The sequence below is a fragment of the Lethenteron reissneri genome, chromosome 5, assembly GCF_015708825.2.
Source record: "Lethenteron reissneri isolate LAM-NWPU_2019-01 chromosome 5, ASM1570882v1, whole genome shotgun sequence".
In the NCBI taxonomy this organism is placed as follows: domain Eukaryota; kingdom Metazoa; phylum Chordata; class Hyperoartia; order Petromyzontiformes; family Petromyzontidae; genus Lethenteron; species Lethenteron reissneri.
In genome coordinates, this window is record NC_083783.1 from 9,554,795 (window position 1) to 9,562,493 (window position 7,699).

A 7,699-nucleotide genomic window follows, 5' to 3' on the forward strand; every position below is an offset into this window, starting at 1 on the left:
CCACACTTTACCCTACCAGGCACGACCTTACGAGTCTCTCACCTGCCCAGGCTCTCACCCTGGCTCTCACCTGTCCAGGCCCTCATCTGAATAGGGACTTGAACGGGTTCTCAGCTTTCCAGGGTCTCATCTGAACAGACTCGTACCTGTCCAGGCATTCCCCTGAACAGGTTCTCACCCGATCAGTCTATCACCTGTCCAGGACTTCACCTGCCCAGGCCCTCACCTGAACAGGCCATCACCTGAATAGGTACTGAGCTGAACAGACTCTCGCCTGTCCAGGCTGGCGTATGAGGGACTCTAAGCTCTGGCTCAGCGCTTCCGAGTTCTCGACCGAACGTTGCGTCCGATTCCCGAAATATATGCACTTTAAAAAAAATTGTGTTTATTCTTATTTAATGAATATGGTAGTGGCCGCCTTGCTTTACTGCCTCCTACAGCCACACAAATAAAATTGTTCAATGTGTGATCCACCAACCTTACCGCAAAATACCAAGGTAATGAGTTAAATTACGAGTAGAGGTTGATTTTTATCCCTACGTACGTCTGGGGTGGGTAAATGAGCAATGACTGATATGAGTCAAATGATTAAAAACGACAATCTGCGTAGAGTACCTGATGACGCTCAAAGCAGTTTAAGAAAAATATAAACAAAAGTTGATGTTGGATTATGTCACGAAAATCATTAAGCTACCGGTGAGAGGCTGTATTGATCAGAATTGTATCAATACATTGGCACGTGTAAATAGTGCCTTTGCAAAAGTGCACAAAATATTGTCGGATGGTGGAGGGGTGAATGACAACATTTGGGGCATAAAATTACCACGTGGCCTAATCCACGAAACAAATATGAATCGTTGATTAATGTTGGGTAGGCTTGATCAAACTTTAGCCTTGTGGAACTATCACCACTGTCTGGGGTTCATCTCTCGTTGCTAACCTGCATGACTCACTGGGAAGACGATGACTTTGACAAGCCGTAGATAACACCTTAAGGGCACTGTGCACAAGACCCGTAGCAAAAAATACATATCTACCAAAATAGCTTAGCAAATAAAAGATTGGTTTACGACCTCCATGTGTCAATGCTGTCTTCAAGCAACAGGTTTAAGGTGCAGCCCTGCGGCAGCTTGCACACACCACTGCTGCCAGAAGGGCTTCCGTTAAGCGCAGGTCTGAGAAGGCCCTCTCAGAGATGCATTGACCTGCTCTTAGTTTTTTCGGTAAAGTCACGTAGGTAAAAAAATTAAATTAAAATTAATAAAAATAAATAAATAAAAATCACGACGTTTCGGAGGCAACACAAGTCTCCATCATCAGGTGGGACCGTCACAGCCAGATTTGCTGTATCAAGATACAGCAAATCTGGCTGTGACGGTATCAAGATACTAAGAGTACGAATCCTTGCAGTCACGAAAGCTTCAAATCTAGAACGTATTGGCCTGCCGTTTCACGCTGACCAGATGTCTTGGAAGAGGTTAAAGTACCTGCACACTACCCCACTACACACGGACCTGCCGATCATAGATTAACTGTGATGCATCTTTGTATACTATTGGGTGGACAGAGGTGGAGAGAGGGGCGGGCAGGGGCGGGGGGGGTGTAATACATTCGCGTGTTCTTTCCACTGCCGCACAAGGAGATAGAACTGGTGACCTCTGCATTGTTCCGTGTGCTCACCATTACACCCTGGCGGCATAAATGCATCTACAACAAAATTGGTTATCGTATAAAGATAGGCTTACGGCACCTCGTGCTTTAAGAATAATAATTTAAACTTGCAACGTGCCGCCCACATTACGTTCGCTTCGCTGTCAAAGGCAGAGGACGACTCAGAGATGCGAGGAGGAATCGGAGCGAGGTGGGTGAAGGCAGCAGCCAGGCGGTGAGCACCCCCGCCTCCAAGCTCTGCTGTCCTCTAGACATTAAGATGTTACCGGCCAATGAACGAGTGTTTAAGTGGGAGGAAAGTGGAGCTTTCTATGCGCACGAGGGGGGACGATGCACTCTCCCCGTTGCAGATGGAACAGATGGGAGTCCACACCGGCAGCGTCGCCATCTCCTGACAAGCTAGGGTATGGCACCACGATGCCCAAGTTGCATCATGTTTTCTTGTGTTTGAGTACTGCGGTTTTTTAAAACATGACGCGTTTGAAAATAAATGCTGATTATGTCCAATGCAGGGTGTGCATCTGTGCACGCGACACGTATGCCCCCACCCTCACTTTGATTGGTCAGTTTTAATGAAATAAACAAGAAGGCGTCAACAAAAAACACTTAGATTATGAACCGAAAAATAACCAAACAATGTCATAGACCTCTCCTCCTGTGCAGAATAAAATTCGGAAAAGTAAGCGGCACGCTTGAATGGAATAGATCATGTTTAAAATATTCGAGATAGGATTTTAAAACAATTTTAATATATAGGCATTAAACATTAATGGCTCTTATTCCATTTTGGAAAGTTCAGCTTTGTGTTAAATGTCTTTGTAAATTAGCTCTCATTACACCATCTGTAATAACTAATAACTAAAACATATTTTCCAATTAGATACAAGCCGCGAAGGCCAGCGAGCATTGTTCGTCAATCTGTATTACGTTAAAAATTTAAATAAATCCTCAGGCCTTGACATAAGAAGATTAGTTTTTACTCGCAGTATTTAGGAAAATGTATTGTATTTTGGTTGGCCATTAAAGCCTCTACACAATTTAAACGGCAATAATGACAATCCTTTGGGACGTATTTCCATGAAATTGGAGCCATTATATTTGTGCCAGGGCTTCACATTTTCAGGCTGCCATTGTCATTACCCACGCTGCATTGCAAAGGCCCAAAATGGTGAATGGCATCGTAAGTGCTGCACAAAGAGCTTCCACGTGTGTGTGGCTGCGTGCGGGTAAAGAATTAGGATTTAGGCTTGTGTATAAATGAGAACGGATGCTGCCAAAAGCGTAACGGGTTCTCCAACTGGATTTGTAATCCAGAGGTCGCCGGTTCAATTTTCTCTCCTGGCTCACAGCAGTTGAACGAATGGGGCAAGTTTCGTAAATCAGCAGCAACGCCTCTGTCCACCCGGCAGCATACACGGGTGGGCACCAGAGTTGGTGTTGTAGATTGAAGTGTTGGTACTCCTGCATCTTGCAAGACGTCTGGCCAGTTTGGTCGATCGATGGATAAACTGACAGATACCACAGCGATGTGGAATTTCTACCACTGCCCAAAACATATGAGTGCTGCCCTGCATTGCACACTTTGATGTTGCTTATAAAAGCTGGATATGTAGTATATATATGTTGAACTTCTTTTGCACCGTACGTAGCCAACTGTCCTAATCTTAGGTGTGCGTGAAGGACAACAAACTAAACACACAATAAACAGTTCTAAAGAATTGAGTTGTCATAAATATCAACCGTCGGCCAACTACCCTCTCATGGGGGCTCTCTCTCTCGTCCTCTCTCACGTGGAGGCTGTTCCGCCAGCAAGGGGCACGAGCAAAGCACTTACAGGGCTTTACCTTTACCTTTGACCATTTTTTTTTAAAAAGCGAGCGCAGTGCTGCTGCCACGTTTTCTTTCACAAGACTTGAGAGAGCGCTTGCGAGATTAGCGCACTGTCACTGACAAATAATGCCGGCGAGTGCCGCTGGTGTGAATCACGCCGAGAGGCACACGGGGTCCCCACTGGGCCCTTTCCCACAATGATAGGAGAAGCCTCGCCAAGGTGAGAATTGCAGGCAAGAAACGAATCCGACAAAATACACAAAGCAATGCAATGCAATTTGGGGCTCTTTTTTTGCATGGTGCTCAATTGAAAAAAAAATAATAGATTCCCTGTCAGAATCGTGTGATGTGAGTGAAAATCATTTATAAATGGAATTATACTGATTGACAGACAAAGTAATTAAACCACACGGGATTGGGAAACAAATGCAGATCAGAAGAGCATACTTTTGACAATTGTAAAAAAAAGTAAGTGGGCATGACCAGGACACACCGCTAGATGGGATTGTGGCCGATGGACTGTCTGGTGACGGAATGGCAGCTAAAGGACGGAGCGCTCCCAGCAGGATGCCCGATGCGCAGATGAGGCGACGCTTGAAGTCCGCGTGCAGGAGTGAGATTGCACGGTAGCAGCACTGTGTCGTGGGAGGTATAGCAATGGGGTTTGGGAGGCTTTCATCTAGCAGCGGATAGGCAATGTCTGACTATGATTATGGCCAAATGTATTGTAGCATCGTGGGGCATCTGTTACATGGTGCCAGCCTGGCCAGCACCGCTGGTTCTATTGTACGAGAGGTAAAGGCCTCCGTGCTTGTGTCAAGCCATGAAAACGCTGCGTCCTGTGGGGCCGGGAGCTGATTGGTCAATGACAATGCTCACCTGATGATCGGGTGCGCTGAGAGGGCATTGCTATACTCTTAGTTCTTTCGGTAAAGTCACGTAGGTAAAAAATGAAATTAAAATTAATAAAAATGAAATAAAAATAAAATAAAAATCACGACGTTTCGGAGGCAACACAAGTCTCCGTCATCAGGTGGGACCGTCACATCCACACTCACTTGATGCAGCAAATCTGGCTGTGACGGTCCCACCTGATGACGGAGACTTGTGTTGCCTCCGAAACGTCGTGATTTTTATTTTATTTTGTTATTATTAATTTTAATTTCATTATTTACCCACGTGACTTTACCGAAAGAACTAAGAGTATGAATCGTTGCAGTCACGAAAGCTTCAAATCTAGGGCATTGTTACCCAATGTGTGTCTTGGGTAATTGGCTCAGCTTGCGGCTCCATGAAGGGGGGTGGCACAGACGCCAGAGAAGGGAGAGAGCAAGGCAGGAAGATATGGCCGTGCAATGCTGTTTGTGATGGTGGTGATAATGCTGTTGCGAGCCTGTAAGTTATCATTTAAAGTTGTACATCTAACCCTATTTTGGAGTTCACCTTCCCGCACTGTGAAGGACAATTTACACAGATGTGTGTGTGTATATTGGGGAGCGAAGTGTAGCGGTTAGCGTACAGCGCTACGAACCCGGCGACCCGGGTTAGATTTCCGCTCACGGCCAACACCAGTGACGATTATTTGAACCGGTCCTGGGCCTCCCCTAGGTCGGCTCTGCCTCAAATGAGTACCTGGTGCGGTGTGTAAACATCGCCACTAGGGAGACAAAGGCGGTCGGGCGTTGTGCTGGCCAGCCACGTCCTCGTGCGCCGTGCCGGCCTTAATAGGTGCTCGCTAACAGCACTTGCCCCAGCAGTCAGGCTATACGGGTGAAATTTGTCTTTGTATATATATACACACAAGAAATTACAAGCTCATGGGTAAATTGCGATATAGTGAAAATGCACGCGATTGCAAGCCCGGCATTGGGTTCCTGGCCACAGATGACATCGGTGGTGATATCCGAACAAGTCCCTTTTTACCATCCTACGCTGACCAGTGTGGTGAAGTATGGTCAACCACCACAACCAGCACGGGATTAATCCAGCATTGAATTGATCATGGGTTATAATTCGTGACTCTTATTATTTACCAATAAGCTGATGTTAAAGCTTGACCAAAGCGAAAGAAAAGTTTTTTTTTTTTCCATAATTGCAATCGACCTAGTTATGACATGGTTAAAAAATAAAATACATGATCATTAACAAAAAGAATTCTGAAAGTGTGCTAACAAGCATGGGAATATGCTTGCTTGGCAATTTCAGAGAGAGAACATAGAAGGGACGTGGATTAGAGAACAGACGGAGGCTACAAGCATGATTAAAACTTGAGCAAGTTGAGTCTGAGCTTGGGCACATCGCCAGTATAAAGTTAAGTATAAAGTTACGGTGGCCCATGGGAAAGAATGAAGATTTGAGAAGCAGCCAAGGAATTGGAAACGGGTGGAGATGGCTCGCGCGTGCAGGTGCTAGATGGATTGTATTGTCGCCGTGACACAGGAGATGGTGTCGGCTTGGAAGGCTACCATCCAGCAATGGATTACACGATGACGACGATCGTGATGATGATGATGGTGGTGGTGATGATGATGACGAGACTCAAGAGGCAACGTGGGAGCGTGATCGGAGGAGATGGCAAAAGAGAGTCGTTCTGAAACATCATTGAATTCGGGTGACAAGTATGACTAAAAAGTGTGAAATAGTTGCAAGTTTTGGACGGCTCAGAAATTGCATTTCACAGTTGCGTTCGAGTGCTGGCTTGAGAAGAGTGCAGAGGGCTCCTTTGTGCACACGCCTGATTGTATAAATATTAAACGCATTCCTCCCTGTTGAAGGGCAAAAAATGATGTGTGGTGCAATTCCCAGGCAGTACGCCGAGCAGAAGTGAGGGCTCGGTGTTCTTCTGGACGTTTTTATTTTTATTTTACACCGACAGATTTCTTTCAAGTTGACTGACTATGCGCAGCTTGTAATATTTTGTGGCAAAGTAAACAATTTTCGCTGAATACGAAATAAAGAAATAAAACAGTTTGAGTTATGAGCAACGGTCAAACGCAACCACTGAGGCAAATATTTGACATATTGATTATATTTAAAAAAAATCTCGTACGTATGAGAGTGCCAGTATGTACCGAGATAAGTCAAAATGGTTTTGAAAAATGTGTATTACAAATAGTTGGCTATTCGCTTCTCAATATACTAGCTCACTGGGTGTTGGTTTATCATCAAAACAAAAGTGTATGATTAGCAGCACATAAATATTGGACTGGAAATTAAACCGCCGGCCGCGAAATTTAATATTACGTCACTTTCAATACCTTTACGACTGCTGCTGGAAAGCGTATGAAGCTCGCCGATTACTGGAGATATATATTGTTGATTGAATGACTCGCGTAAAATGCAATAGGCTATTGTGGAAGGTGTGTACAATGTAGGCCAAAACGAGTTATGCCCCGCAATTGCTATTAACACCACCTTCAACAAAACGAATATATGAGGCGCTATTTTCAGCGTGACCATTCATTTATAGGTATGCCCCGGGGAAAGAAAGAAAAAAAACAATCAGGAGATATTTCTACAGAGACCATTTTAATTCAAAGCCCCCAACATGTTTCCCACCGATATCAAATAAGCTTCTTGTATATTTCACTTTCTGGCGACGAAATCCACCCCTCGCGCAGTTGCTTGGATAGATTATGAAATCGCAAGACTTGGAGAGACGGTGACAACTTGGAGAGGCCTGCATTCAGCAGTGGGTTGATCATGGATGATGATGAGACAATGCAAACAAGATGACGGCAAAACAATGGTGTCATTGGGAGGGGAGGTCTTCACATGAAGTGAGAAAATGCCGAGATGAATACTTTTTGCGCTGTTTATTTTTTGCGTCCAAGTCTTTGAGCAAATAACCCTGCTCATAATATGCCTGTTCTTTTCCCGAGGAAAAGCCCCCTTTTAGCAACGCGCCTTTATACTAAAGTTGCATTCGTATTTGATTATCCATACGAGAGTTACACTTGCCCCTATCCTGCCACAAACCGACGGATGGATGGGAACAAATGCAGGAAAGCTTTCAACCTTGGTTGGCAAGACTTCTCTTTTATTCTAGATTTTAAGCTTTTGTGACTGCAAGGATTCATACTCTTAGGTTTTTTCGGTAAAGTCACGTAGGTAAAAATGAAAATAAATAATAATTGAAATAATAATTAATATTATTATTTATTATTTATTTTTATTTTTACCTACGTGACTTTACCGA